This window comes from Sus scrofa, chromosome 18 (assembly GCF_054392235.1).
Source record: "Sus scrofa isolate SSC_HxYL_T2T_F1_AM1 chromosome 18, Sscrofa_HxYL_maternal_Yorkshire_Landrace_v2.0, whole genome shotgun sequence".
Classification (NCBI taxonomy): domain Eukaryota; kingdom Metazoa; phylum Chordata; class Mammalia; order Artiodactyla; family Suidae; genus Sus; species Sus scrofa.
This window is the reverse complement of record NC_139400.1, coordinates 32448287-32463826: the sequence shown is the minus strand read 5'-3', so window position 1 is coordinate 32463826 and position 15540 is coordinate 32448287. Positions and strand designations below refer to the sequence as shown.

Sequence of the window (15540 nt, the reverse complement as noted above, 5' to 3'; positions counted from 1 at the left end):
AAAAAAGCTCTTGACAGTGTACTTTGGGTAAATATATTTGTCCAGGAAAATTAATTGTTGGATTTTTGTTGCTGTTGTATTTTTAGGGTCCCACTGTTGGCATATGTAAGTTCTCAGGCTAGGGGCTCAAATCTGAGCTGTAGCTGCCGGCCCACACCACAGCCACAGCAACGTGGGATCCAAGCTGCATCTGCAACCTGCACCACACAGCTCATAGCCATGCCGGATCCTTTAACCCACTGAGAAAGGCCAGGGATCAAACCCACGTCCTCACGGACGCTAGTTGGGTTCAATACCACTGAGCCACGATGGGAACTCCCAATTGTTGGATTCTTGATCTACACAAAAACAATTTGCTCACACAAAAGGGACTGATAGGAAAATGACAGCCCACAGGGGTTTAGAGGACAAAATGAAGAGCAGAAGTTCAAGAAAAGAGAAATATTTCCAAAATGCTGACCCTTATTTGGTAATGTAGTTGAAATAAAAGAATTTCTCAATTTCTCAATTTTTAAACTAAATTGGCAGTTGGCAAAGTACTAGTGATCTTTAGAAGGCCTCTGACCTACTTCTGAGGAAGAGGACCGTGAGGCATCCACTACTGTGGTGTGGCTAGAACTCCGAGGACGGTAAGGACAGCTCCTCCCCGTGTAACCTCCCGCCACAGTGTCAGACAGGCTTCTGGCCCGTCCTCTTTCTACTCCACCCCAGGACAGCTCAGCAAAGGCACAACCATGTGTTTGGGATTTAACTGCCATGTGATGAACACATTTTTTCTTTCTTTGCTGAAAGTGTCTCTATTTTGAAAACATTTCATTTAAAATGATTTTTGACTTTGGAAATGCTCCGTACCACTCTTCTGTTTCTTTAGATACATGTTGAAAATGACCTTATTTCTCATTTCCCATTTAAAATAATAGTAACAATCTTTTTTTTTTTTGCCACTTATTTGGATGTTTTGACATACACCTTTCTGGAAGGGGAGGGACTGTCCTCCCAGGGCTAGCCAGTTGTTAGAGATAGCAACATGCTATTTTATATGAAATCTAACCAATCCAGACTGCTGCCTCCTCGGTCTGGCCCATACACACCAGGAGGCAGTATTTCTCTGCTTTAATCATCCCAGGGCCAGGGGCCTAGCAACCAGAGAGCACCTTGATAGCCCTGATGGCCTTCAGGACAGACTGCCTCCACCCTCAACATGGCACCTTGGCATATTGAGTATTTAAGCTGAAGGAATTTGAGAAAACAGCAGGAGCAGGAAGATCATTTTAATCCCCTCCCCACCTCAGCCTTCTTCCTCCAAACAGGCCATAACACCCTCAGGTGAAAGGTATCTTCCGTGTACCCAGAGGAAAGAAGCAACCTTTTGTCTGAAGACAAATGGATGCCGGGAAGGACCCAAACACACTTGCCTTGCTGCTGCCTCCCGTTTCCTACAGGTACGTTGTCCTCCTTCACCTGTCATAGTTCTCTCTTGCTGCCACTCTTCAAGCAACTAGCTTACAAATATACAGATCTAACAGTTTCCCTTGGGTTTTCACATTTTATGAAGGCTCTGGTGGCCCATGAAACTTAAATAAATGTGTGTGCCTTTCTCCTGTGAATCGGTTTTTGTCACAAGGTTAATTTTCACACCCAACCGAGGACCCTTAGTGGGTCAAGGAAATCCCGTTTTCCTTCCTGCAGCTCAAAGCCTGCTGAAAGTATTCAAATGAGCCAGTTCTAAACTGCCCTGCCCCGCCTTGCCTGTCCCAGGGAAATGCCAGTAAAGCCTGCGGGCTGGCTCTACTTCCTTCCCTTGCTCCTGCTTCCGGATTCTGTCCAAAACCTGGTGTTTCATATGTGGTCCTCTGTGTAGCCACTCAGTCACCTTTATGAATTAAAACTTACAAAACAAACAGGAAAGCAGACGTGCTTTTCTCTTTGTTAATATTTTGTTCTTTTGTAATATGTTTCTAAGTTGGCACATTAGATGAAATGAACAGTATGTCCATTTTAAAGTGTGCTTTTTAGAATAATTAACTGAAAAGAGCATCTCTCATTGAAAGGTCATTTTTGGAAAGGTCTTTTTGAATTACTATACTTACTGTATGGCAGTATCCTTTGACCTTGACAAACAGCTTGACTCAGCAGCTTGCCTACCGGGGAACCAAGACTCACAAGATATGTTTCACATGCGAAACTGCCAGAATTGTTTCAACACAATCATCCTGCACAAGGTACTGGTATTTTGATGGCACTGAAATTTGATATGGAGTGGTTAAGAATTAGAATGTGAAAATCCATCAATAAAATTGAGAACCTGGATATTCTCTTTTCTCCTCTGCTTGCAGTCAGAGAGAGAAGGAAGGAAGAAGGTGGGAGAGAGTGGATGGGAGAGAAGAAAATAAAAGGAAAAGAGATAAGGAAAAAGAACCAGAATTCTTTGCTTTCTTTGATTCCACCAAGAGCTCCAATTTGCCCAGGATTGAAAAGAAGATTTGATGCAGGCACAATTAGCCTTCTATTCCCTGTAAGAGCCAAGAGCGGTTGTACTTGAATGCCCTACCTGATCTGAACAAATGTCACTGCCTCCTCCCCCCTGGCCTCCAACTCCAAGCCGGGCCAGGGTTTGAACCCTTGTCCTCATGGATATTAATCAGGTTCATTACCTCTGAGCCACTACAGGAACTCCCTAAACTATGTTTAATATTTGAATTGAGATAGAGCTGCAAAAGCAATCAAAATGGTTCAAAATATTATTTTACATTTTTAAGCTTCAAAAAATTTTTTTAAAAGTGGACGCACATATATTGTTGGCTTAAAATCTTTTTATTCTTTTAAAGTTATGCTGCTCAGGGTAAAATAATACAAAATCACACAGCAGAAAATTAAAAGTCCTCTTCCCTCTCCTAGTGTTACTTCCTGGTTATGGTTTCTTGTATAAAATTCCAGCAATTTCCTTGACATAAGGAATCAGAGGTATGTGTATGTTGCTAAAAGGCAAACTTTTAAGAATTTATTTGAGCAAATATCGATCAGAATCCAGTAGCACCAAAACCAAAGTGGTTAGAAGTGTTCCAAGGACAGGAGGCAAGGGAAGAGTTTATATAAAGTGCAGAAGCAAAAAAAGGAAATTATTTGATTGGCTCTAACTTAACACCTAGATGACTGTGTGATTGGTTGCCCTTAACATGTTAATTTTGTACGTTGAGTCACTTACAGGCTTACATACACTAAGATCCACCAGTCTGAAGGTCTCCTTGTTAATTAACAACGTATTTAACACCAATAGGGCTATGGTGTCCAGGATTATCTAGAACATGCTCTTCCCACGTGACAATATATTTTGTCTGTATCAGGGTATTTTGTAGTAGTCACACTGTACTCCACATACCACTCTAAGTTCTTATTGATGAATATGTGATTTTCTGGAGATTTCCCCCCCCCGCTATCAAAAATTATGCCATTAGTATCTGAACATATATATGTATTTTTTTTTTAGGGCCACACCCGTGGCATATTGAGGTTTACCATAGCCATAGCAACACAGGATCCGAGCCACATCTGCAACCTACACCACAGCTCACGGCAATGCCAGATCCCTAACCCACTGAGTAAGGCCATGGATTGAACCTGCATCCTCATGAATACTAGTCAGATTCATTTCCATTGAGCCACAGCAGGAACTCCTATGTGCTTTTACCAGGATGAAGTAGTTCAACTCAGAGAGATATTGCAAAATTTTCTTCTAAAAATGTTTTCCTGTCAAGGATCTTACCAATAGTGAATGAGAGGACTGATTTTCCTTACTACACGGGGGCTTATCAAATTCTGTAATTATTGTTCCTCCAAAGGTGAAAATCACATCTAATTTTAAGAACTTGGTTCTTACATAGTAAAGTTGATATTTTTTCATTTTTTTTTTTTAAGAGTAACCTTGTTTTGGGAGTTCCCCTTGTGGCTCAGCAATAAGAGTATCATGAGGACCCACCAGTATCCATGAGGATGTGGGTTTGATCCCTGGCCTTGATCAGTGGGTTAAGGATCAAGCATTGCCAATGGCTGTGGTGTAGGCTGCAGTTGAAGCTCTGATTCAACCCCTAGCCTGGGAACTTCCATATGCCACAGGTGCAACCCTAAAAATAAAAAAGATTATTTTGTTTCTTCTGCATATTATTTATTATGTGGCATTCAGCGTTGATTATCATGATCATATTTTTAAAGTACATCAGTCACTAGGAGCTACAACTTCATCCATCCACTGAGTCTCATTGCTTTTATGCAGCCATAGAGCCTCATAAACTTCTGGCAAATAATTATTTTATAAGAGTTTTTTTTTTTTTTTGTCTTTTTGGGGCTGCACCTGTGGCATATGGAGGTTCCCAGGCTAGGGGTCTATCGGAGCTATAGTAGCCGCTGGCCTACACCACAGCCACGGGAATGCCAGATCTGAGCCTTGTCTTCGACCTATACCACAGGTTACCCCAATGCTGGATCCTGAACCCACTGAGTGGGGCCAGGGATCAAACCTGTGTCCTCATGGCTACCAGTCAGATTTGTTTCTACTGAGCCACAAGAAGAACTATAAGAGGTATCATTTGAATAAAATTCTAGTAGTTTTTTCATGGGAAGCCTAATCCTTGGTAGCAGGAAAGAACCAACCACTCCCAGTTTGGCCATCTACAAGTTGTCGACCTTAGACTAGTTATTTACATTCTCTGAGTTTGTTCCCTCAGTGTGGAAGGCCATCTGTTGAAAAGATTAGAGAAAATACACAGAAGTCAGCTAGCACAGTGCTTGTCATAAAAGCAGTAGGCACTTGGCAGATGATGACCATAATTTATCAGAAGCCTTTAGATATTTTCCAGAGGATTCCCTCCCATAGGTGATTATTTTAAATTTGAAATCTAAAACTGGTTTTAAAATTTTTGGTTTGAGGAATAGGATAGGTAGAATGTATTTATTTATTTTTTTTACTTAAAAGGGGTAAGTATGTTTAATTTGTGAAAACTACAAATTACCTAATTCTGGTACAATGTGCTATCACATGGATGCACACATATGATCAGAAAAAAATTAATACCTTCAGGGGTCTCAGTGGGTATGTAGGTCTCAGTAGGGGTCTCAGGCCTGATGCCTAATATGTTATATTTGCAATTAGACCCAATAACATTTCAACATATTTTGTTAATACAACTTTTTTTTTACATATTAGCTTCCAATCATTTCATTACAAGCATATAGTTGATAACAAACTTTATTATTTATTTATTTTCAGCCACATCTGTGGCATGTGGGAGTTCCCTAGGCCAGGAATCAAACCATGCCAAAGCTGTTACCAGGGCCATAGCAGTGATAAAGCAGATCCTTAACAACTGAGCCACAAGGGAACTCTGATAACAAACTTTAGAAGGTAGCACACATATTGGGAGTTCCCATTGTGGCGCAGTGGAAACGAATCCTACTAGGAACCATGAGGTTGCAGGTTCGATCCCTGGCCTCCCTCAGTGGGTTAAGGACCCAGCATTGCCAGGAACTGTGGTGTAGTGTAGCTCACAGACACGGCTCGGATCTGGCGTTGCTGTGGCTGTGGCTGGCGGCTACAGCTCCAATTAGACCCCTAGCCTGGGAACCTCCATATACCGAGGGTGCAGCCCTAAAAAGGCGGAAAAAAAAAAAAAGAAGGTAGCACATATAATTTTTATTAAAATATATTACTTCTTCCACACTAACTTGCTAATCCTAGATTATAGCTATAGGGGCAGAATGGGTTTGGGTTAATATACAATTATATGATTTCTAAGGAATAAATAATTCTGAATGATTTTATTTTTCTCTAATAGGTTTTAATTAAGAGCCAGAGGTAGAAGAAATTTCTAGGTTAATCATTTTCTGAAAGTAGGGAAAGAAAACACTACAACTTAATATGCAGTATACAAATGTTTTAAAAAATTGAGCAGCCAAAATATATACACTTTTTGCCTACTATAGAAAACTTTAATCTTTAAGCAGCAAGAGTTGATTTCAGGGACAAATAATTTAGTGATGTCTGGTCCTGATGGATGGTAGGAGCTAGCCTGGGTAAAATTGTTAGTCACTTCTTTAAAACTTTTCATAAATGAGAACATCCAACTGTTATTATTTAATACCTAATTATATGCTTATATACAACTTTAATTTTTTTCCGTGTGAGCAAATGAGCTTAGAGTAGGTTCCATAAATAGAACTGGCGTGAAGACCTCAATGGCTTTGATTGCAAGCTTGTGCGTTGCACCATTACACAATACTGCCCTCCTATAAAGTGTTTCTGAGATGAAGTAACATCATGGCACATAGAAGCACTTCCCTTTTCTTCTTTTTACTTCACAATAGCATCTGACCATGGGTGTCTGCCAACTACTGAGAATTTTCTGACCATGGGGCACAGGTGATCAAAGGGCACTTAATCTTTTATACATACTTTCAAAATGTATCATGTATGGCTTAAAGGAGAAACTGATATTCAAAGAAAGAAAGCTTGGATAGGCTACTAGAAATTTGCACCTAGTATCTGAAAGAAAAGCTGACTTGCACCTCTAAAAATCTGAGGTGTCCTGGCCTCCTTCACAACACCATGGGGAGCTTCACATTTGCAGCAGCAGAGGGCAGTAGGATAACAGCATCCATCCCCTGAGCCTCAACAATAAGGTCTCTAGGTCCTTGAAGACTTTTGGGTCCAGCAAACAGAACTAATTAGTCACATGCTAGCTCCTTTATGTCACCAGAAGAGAGTCAGTCAGCTTTTCCTTCAGATAAAAAATGTGGATTAAGATGATAAAAACAGAATATACAAATAATGTCGCTGGTTTGTAATTGGTTTATAGATTCTATGTCTTTGAAGTATGACTTTAAAAAATTTTGCTTCCTGATAAAAACTGATTTAAAAGTAACTTTAACTGAGTCACTTTGCAGTACAGTAGAAACTGCCACAACATTGTAAATCGATTATACATTAATTTTTTTTAGAGTGACCTTTTGTACCCCTGCAAGTAACAAAATTTAATTTTGTAGGTATTTTAGCGATGAGAAAAATGGCGGATGGGAAAGTAAGTGATCATCTCCTCCCTATGGGTGATTGTTTTATATAGTCTTGCTAGGTAAGATGAATACTTTTTTTTTTTTTTTTTTTTTTTGTCTTTTTGCTATTTCTTTGGGCCGTTCCCGCGGCATATGGAGGTTCCCAGGCTAGGGGTCCAATCGGAGCTGTAGCCGCCAGCCCACGCCAGAGCCACAGCAACGCCAGATCCGAGCCATGTCTGCAACCTACACCACAGCTCATGGCAACGCCGGATCGTTAACCCACTGAGCAAGGGCAGGGACCGAACCCGCAACCTCATGGTTCCTAGTCGGATTCGTTAACCACTGCGCCACGACGGGAACTCCTGAATACTTTTTTTTTTAAATGTAGTGTCTATTATACTCGTAAAATAGAGAGAGAGGGAGATAGAGAGGGTGAACCGGGGGATTGCTGATAATGTGAGGGGGCATGGAAGTTGGTGGGAGATGGGAGCTGGTTGAGGCTGGAAAGGTGGACAGGAATCAGCCATGAGGGGTCTTCTGAGCTATGCTAAGGAACACATGCTTAAACCTTTAGGTGGGATGAAGATGGTCAGATTAGTATTTTAAAATCTGTGGAGAAGAGTTAGGGAGTCTTGGAGCCCAGAGGTAGGAAAACCAGCTAGAAGGCTGTCACTGTTATCTAGAGCAAAGATGATGATGTCTTGAACCAGAGAAATATTAGGGGTGGAGAGAAGAGGACAGAATTAGGAATTATTAATGGATTGCTCAGAGGTGACAGGGGCAAGGGAAAACAAGGAAACTAATGTGACACCAGGTTTCATGCAGCATCATCTGCTCCTGAGAAAGGGGCACAGGTGGGAAGTCGGTCTGGGGGACTCTTGAGTATGTTGTATCTGAGGTGCCTGTGTGGTACCCAGACAGGTGTTTATTGGAGTTTTTGTTTTGTTTTGTATTGTTTTTTTAAGCCATATGATTTGGAAGCTCATGAGAGAGAGGCAGGCAGTGTCATGAATAAAAAATGGCAATAATAATCACACCAAGTGTGCCCAAGAGTTTGAGAAGACAGCCTCTGGAGCCAGACTCCCTGAGCTTGGGCATCTACGTCCATCACTGACTTGTAAGCTTGGGCAAGTTACATAACTTCTCTGTGCCTTAGCTGCCTCATCGGTTGCAAGAATTAAGTAAGTTGATGTATATAAAGCTTTTGGATCAGTACTTGGTACATAGGAAACGCCACATGCTTGTCTGTCATACTGTTGTTACTTTCATTTTAACTCTCGTTTATGGGATACGTGCTCTGAGTCAAACCTGTGCAAAGAGCTTATGGGCAGTTTCTCATGAAGCTCCAGAAGACCCTGGGAGAGTAATACTATTATTATCTAAAGACACTCAGACCTTAGGGAGGCTGGGGAACTTTCCCAAAGTAATCTGCTGGGAAATTAAGGGCAGAGCCAGGGTGCAGACTCCAGTCTGAAGGACAACAGGAGTCTAAGCCCATTTAGACATTTGAAACCTCGAGTGGGAGTGAGACCACCCCGGGAAGAGCATGCCAAGGAAGGGGGCCAGGGAGCACCAACCTTCCTCGGCGGTGGGGATGAGGGTAGAGCAAAGCAACCGACAATGCGCAGTGCAGGAGGCTGGGGAGATGGAGCTCAGCCACGTTCAGTGAGGGAAGGTCTTCCCTTTCGATCTGCTCTTACTGGCCCTCCTCTTTCTCTACCTCTAATATGGAGATTTTATATTTTACGCTTCTCTGCATGAGAAAGAAAATAACAGGCCCATGTGTCTTTCCTACACCAGAGGCATCACATTCTCTAGCAGATTTAATGTACGATGAAGGAACTTAAAACTTGGAACCTCAGAGTTGCTCATCTAGGTTGGGTTCTAAGACTGCTCTCCTTCCCTGAGGCAGCACTGGAGGGCTTAGTTATCAGATCTGCTTCCGTGCCTCCATAAGTGTTCCTCCAGGGTCTCCTAGCCTGGATTCTCTGTCTTTGCCTGGAGCCCCCTGGGATTTAGTCTGTGTATCTGTATTTTGTTCAGGCTGCTACAACCAGGTATCAGAGACAGGATGGCTTAAACAACAGAAATGTGTTTTCCTACAGCTCTGAAAGCTAGAAGCCCAAGAAACCAAGGTTGGTTTCTTCTGAGGGCCGTAAGAGATGGATCTGTTCTGTTCCGAGCCTCTCTTTGGTTGGTAGATGGTGGTCTTCTCTCTGTACCTCCCATCTGTCCCTGTCTGTGTGTACATTTCCTCTCCTTATCATGACACCAATCGCACTGGAAGCCTCTGCCCGCAAGGACTGCATTTTTACTTAATTAAATCTGTAAAGATCTTGTCTCCAAATAAGGTCCTATTTTGAAGTTTGGGGGTAGGACTTCAACATATGAATTTGGAGGGGTCATAATTCAGCCCATAACAATATCAATACCCTAATGATGTTTATCTTGATGGTTAAAGGCTTTGGCTTTGTTGAATCTACTACAGAAATACAAGAAACCCATTCTACCTCACAATTTTGTGGCGTCAACCAAGGAAGTAAATTTTCTCTTGATATCCTTCCTTCTCCTGGTCCTAAGACTCTTCCTTCCCCTCGTCATAAGAATCTTACCAAGGAAATTTCCTCTTCTCTTGATAAGGAATAAATATTTGCACTCAGTTTTAAAGTTAAAAACCATAGGTAAACCTACTCATCCAACCAACTCTGTCTCCCATGGTCAGCATCCTTTAAGGAATGGGAAAACCATGACTACCAGAGACCAACATCACTGGGTATTAAGTACAGTCACTTTTCTAGGTTCTGCAGGGAAAATTCAGGTTAGAAAAATGGTCCTGACCTCAAGATATAATTTCATGCTATCGGTCTTAATTTTTTAACATCATGGAGGCTTTGGGAATTTCATGAAAGCTAGAACTTCTCTTCCTAGAGATATTTAACTAAGAGTATAAGCAAAATTATGTATACAACTTATTTCATAGCATTGAGATCAAACTACTTTTTATAAAGAATTGTGCCTTTTCCATTATTTTTTTGAATGCAAAATGAATTTCAGATAATATTCTTAAAAATAATAGGAAGAAGGAAAGAAATAAATCCAAAGTGTGCCAATTAAAAAAAAAGAAAAATGTTTGGGTGTTTCTTTGTAGCAAGTTAAGGACCCAGCATTATCCCTGCAGTGACTCAGGTCATTGCTGTGGTGTGGCTTTGAATGTCCACATGCCTTGGGCACAGTCAAAAACAAAAACAAAAAACACCACCAAAACCAAAAAAACTTTGATTTCGCTAAAAAATAAATTTCAGGGAGAAGGCATCTCTCCCTTTGTCTTGAATTAGAAGCTAAAATTACCAAGTGGTCCTTTGCCAGAGAGCACGTGCACTTTCCTATAGATTTTCTGTTTTGATGGTAATGCACACAGAAAACCTTGGCCCATAACAGTATGTCATCGCAAATATAATCAGTTCATGTTCCCAGATGACAGTGAGCTTGTGACAAGGGAACACCAAAGTATTCCAAGACCATCTGAATTGAATTTATGTCCTTTCATTTCTAGTGGCTTCACATGACTGAGTTTCATCTTCAGCAAGAGGATGCTGTTGATGTTAGCAAAGGAAGGATTAAGAACCCATGTTTCAATTTTCAGGTTGTCTGAGCAAAAGTGCTTTAAAGAGTCATGTGGAGTTTTTAAGTTGTCTGCATAATTCTGTATCACAGATCTGTAAAAGAGAAGTTCATATTCCGCTTTCATTTCATGAGAAAACATTTTGAAAGGCCAGGATTCAAGGCCCCGGCATCAACAAAGTTGATACCTTGCTGCAGATAAGCGGGACCACACAAAACGATGGGTCATAGAACTTACTGCATAAAGCTACTCTCTCTAAGATGTGTTACCAAGCACCACAGGCGTTCTCTCTGCTCATAAAGTGCCCAGCGAGTTTTATTTGCAGGAGAAACTTTCCAGCATTTCAATGATATTGGTGGATTTGAAATTTCAAAGAGAACTTGCTAAATAGGAATTCATTTTTGAAGGCATCAGCGGGCTGCTTAAAGAAGTTTCCAAACCCTTCATCACATGCCTCAAAATATTATTTTTAAAAAGTAAGCCATCATGGAATAATTTCATTTTTTTAAAGGTACCAATTTAATCCACCTTCTCTGTTCCCAACTACACACGAACTTGACTGTCTTACAGTTTTTACCAATTATCTTGTGGCTATTTTAAGAACAGGCTGCTGCATCAGGGCACACCAAATTTTGGTGAGGTCTTGCCTTTTCCCCTCTAGCCTTTTTTTCTTGAAAAAGATATACTCTACCTTATTTTTGGCTTCATGCTCCTTCCATCAACAAGAATGTTGTCATGCAAAAAGCACTGGGGTTGGCACAACATTGTAAATCAATTATACTTCAATTAAAAAAAAAACTGCTGGGGTTTTGGTGTCTTATCACACACCAGGGATGGCAAAGCCCAAGGATATTTGCTATTTCTTCTTTATTATTTTCTTTGACATTTTCTCACCCAAACCAATCCTGAAGTAAAGACAGATGCTCATCATGACAATGGCAGGACATATATTTTAAAATTTCTGCCAGTGGAAAGCTGTTCTAGCAAATGACAACACTGATGAGAGTATACAGTGTACAGCTGCAGGAGTGGCCACACCAGACGGAAAAATAATGTGTGCCACGAAACTTCAGAAAAGCATATAAAAATGATTTCTGTGTACACGAGTGTGCAAATCTTCCGCGTGTGTATGTGTTTTTTTTTTTTTTTTTTTTTTTTTAGGGCCTTACCCACAGCATACGGAGGTTCCCAGGCTAAGGGTTGAATCCGAGCTGTAGCTTCTGGCCTACACCCCAGCCACAGCAACATCAGATCCGAGCCACATCTGCGACATACACCACAGCTCATGGCCATGCCAGATCCTTAACCCACTGAGCAAGGCCAGGGATCAAACCCGCGTCCATGTGGATACTAGTCAGATTTGTTTCCACTGAGCCACAATAGGAACGTCCCGTGTGTGCGTGTGTGTGCGCGCGCGCGTGTGTGTGTGTGTGTGTGTGCGCGCGCACACACACGCACATATCCACATGCCTGATCCACAGACCTCCCTCTGATGTCCCCCATGGACAGCAAGAGCCCTGACATTAAGAAGTGGCCAGTAGCTTCAACCAAAGCCAAAACTCAATATGATGACAAAGATAGATATGAGCCCAGTGGTGGGAGAGACGCACTTTCCCGGTGGCCTCAGCAAAGGCCTCACAGGGGCCCAGTGAGAAAACACTGAAGCTGCAACTCAAAGACTGAGTAGTAGCTTATTTGATTAAGAAGAGGAGAAAGGACATTGCAGATTAAACAGAAAAGGGAGATGCTATGATCCGGGAAATGTGGGTGGTGTGGACGCTTCTAAGACGTCTGTTGGAAGTTTCAGCTATAAAGACAGCACAGACTTCCCAGGCTGGAATTTTAACTCTGCTTTTCTATGTGACCCTGAACAAGTTACTTCATCTCTTTTTGCCTCAGTTTCCTCATTTTTAATGTGAGGAAGGCAGTTTGGGGTCAACTTGTGTCAGGATCTCATGTGTGTACAAACAGGATCTCTTTCATCTCCATTTGCCACACCAAATACATGAATGCCCTATAAACGTGGGCACAGGGGAAAAAGGTGGGTACAGGAGTTCCCTGGTGGCTCAGTGGGTTAAGGATCCGGCATTGTCATTGCTATGGCTTGGGTCTCTGCTGTGGCATGGGCTTGATCCCTCATCCAGGAACTTCTGCATGCCATGGGCATGGCCAAAACAAAACAAAAACGGATACGGCCACCCTCCTCTTTGTTTAGGGTAAATAATAACAATAATAGTAATCATTCTAGCAGAAGGCATGTAATGAGCCTCTCCTCTGTTCTAGGTATCCCATTAAGTCTTTTGCACTTACCATGATGTGTTGCCTCAGGACACCTGAGGTAGAAGCTGTCATTATGTCCATGATGAGGAAACTGAGGACGAAGCAGGTTAGGAGACAGCGGAGATTTCTCTGAAAGCAGCCACAGAGCCAGCCCTTAAGTCAGGTTCTCTCCTCTCCTCTGCTTAAATTTCCTCTGGTGGCTGGTCTTCAGTCATATCCAGTGGGGCCCCACACCTGAATTCACCCTCTCTGGCCAGCATCTCAGATCGATGCCTGCTTTGGTGGCTGGTCGTATTATAGACATATTTTTTTACTTCTTTCCAGGAGGAGGTTCCTTCTCCAATCATCCTCCTGACTGCACACACCTTAGTCTCTGTGACACATTGTCTCGCTGGAGCTGACACTGTGCTTCAGAGAGGAGCCAGGCCTGCAGGCCCCTGTTTGTCTGGGAAATGGAATTCGATGCATTAGTCAGCTATTGTCAGGCCCAAGAAAAACACTTTCTCCTGGAACGTCCTAGAAATGAGTGCCCCTGTTATCTGTGAGTGGCTGAAATTTTGTCAGCCCAAAGCTGTGACTGCCCTGGGGCTCACTTGCATGTTCAGGAAACTGAGCACAGGGAGGACAGAGACAGGGAGAAAGAAAAAGGAACATCAAAAAATAAAACAGACTTTTTAATAAGTGCTCAGAGAGAGGCGGCAAGGTGCCTCTCCTGGGGGGTATACAAATGCATGTGGGGTTTCTTTCCATTCCTTCTGAGGGATTTTTGTCTACAGTCAACAGAGCAGCCTGTTCTGCCTGAGGGAAATGATTCCCGCTGGATCTACTGAAGTAACTGTTGACATTTTTTAATCTCCTCCCTCTCATCATTCCCTGTCAAATTACCTTACTCATCTGGCTCAAGGTTATAGGAGAAGTATCTTAGTTGATGTCCTAGTCTATTTGGGCTGTTAAGACAAAATACCGCAGACCAGGTAGCTTATAAGCAACATAAATTGGGAGTTTCTGTTGTGGCTCAGCGGTAAAAACCCGACTAGTATCCAGGAAGGCCTGGGTTCGATCCCTGGCTCTGCTTGGTGGGTTAAGGATCTGGCGTTGCTGTGAGCTGTGGTGTAGGTCACAGATGTGGCTCGGATCCCATGTTGCTGTGGCTGTCGTGTAGGCCAGCAGCTGCAGCTCCATTTTGACCCCTAGCCTGAGAACTTCCATAGGCCACAGCTGTGGCCCTAAAAAGACACACACACACAGAGAACAAAAACAGAAATTGCTCACAGTTCAGAGGTTGGGAAGTCCAAGATCAGGGCACCAGTGTGGGTATGTTTTGGTGAGAGCTCTCTTCCAGAATCGCAGCCAGCCCTTCCCTCCGCGTCTGCATCATGGGAAGGAGCCAGTGAGCTCTCCAGAGCCTCTTTTATCAGAACACTAATTCCATTCCCAAGGGCTCCACCCTCATGACCTAAGCACCACCCAAAGGCCCCACCTCCTGATACCTTCCTTTGCGGGAGTTAGGATTTCAACATATGATTTTGAGGGAGACACAAACATTCAAGCCATGGCCATTCATTTCTGCCATTTTAATTAAATGAGTTGATTCTGTGAAGTACCTTGGTAGAGTAAAAAGGGAATAGAAGCAGAAGATTAAACTCTGGACCTGCTGACCTGCCTTCTCACCCCACCACTCTCAAGAAGATTTGGGTTAAGGTTGCCGTTGTCCACAGCCCCATAACCCCCCTGGACTCCCTTCTGAGCCTAATTTAAAAGTACTATCTCCTGCTCCCTGCCACACACAGTGGAGGTAATCTTTCCTCCCAAGGTAGTTTTGTAGAAAGTCATACAAACACAGCATTGTAAATCATTTACACTGCAATATAAAATAGTTTTTTTTTAATATAAGGAAAATTTTTTATTTTTTGTCTTTTTAAGGCCGCACCCTGGGCATATGGAATTTCCCAGGCTGGGGGGTGCTATCAGAGCTGTAGCTGGTGGCCTACATCACAGCCACAGCAATGCCAGATCCTATCCGTGTCTAGGACCTACACCACAGCTCACAGCAATTCGGGATCCTTAACCCACTGAGCAAGGCCAGGGATCCAACCTGCATCCTCATGGATGCTAGTCAGATTTGTTTCCACTGAGCTCCGATGGGAACTCCCAGGGAAAAAAAATTTGAAAAAAATTCTAAAAAATAAAAAAAGAAGAAAGTCATAAAAGAGACCTTTGGGTGACACCATCTGCTCTTTTTAGTGTCCCTTACCCATATTTTGACCATCCAATATATTTTGAGCTATATTTGCTGTCACTTCAAAGGCATATTTACAGATATAAATTTATGAGTGATTTCTTTCAGCCAAATAGATAGGAGAAACTTTAAAGATATCAAAAAAATGTCTCATAACTTGCTTTCTCTACCATAAAAAATAATCATGTACACTGTGGCATGTATCAGCCATTTGGTCTTCTGCATGAAAGCCTCTAAATGATGAAGTCAGAATAAAGGAATGCGCTCCCTATACTGGAGACATTTTGGACACAAGAAGGAGGGCATTGTTAAGGCAACTTGCATTTTGGTTGCCTTTGAAGTGACGGCTGATGGC

The 15540-nt window shown here is 42.3% G+C and overlaps 1 long non-coding RNA gene across 3 annotated transcripts in view; it reads right to left on the bottom strand.

Annotated features, from left to right (window-relative positions):
* The window catches only part of LOC106506801 (uncharacterized), a 35834-nt gene extending 21486 nt beyond the window's left edge, over positions 1-14348 (bottom strand). The window contains exons 1-2 of one of the 3 annotated variants that reach the window (XR_014834371.1): positions 14219-14348; positions 12977-13391 (exon numbers count right to left, since the gene is read on the bottom strand). This is a non-coding gene — a long non-coding RNA (uncharacterized LOC106506801). The remainder of the gene's footprint in view (positions 1-12976; positions 13392-14218) is intronic. The other 2 variants (XR_001302361.3, XR_014834372.1) reach the window with 2 other exon arrangements.
* Between the last annotated feature and the right edge of the window lie 1192 nt (positions 14349-15540).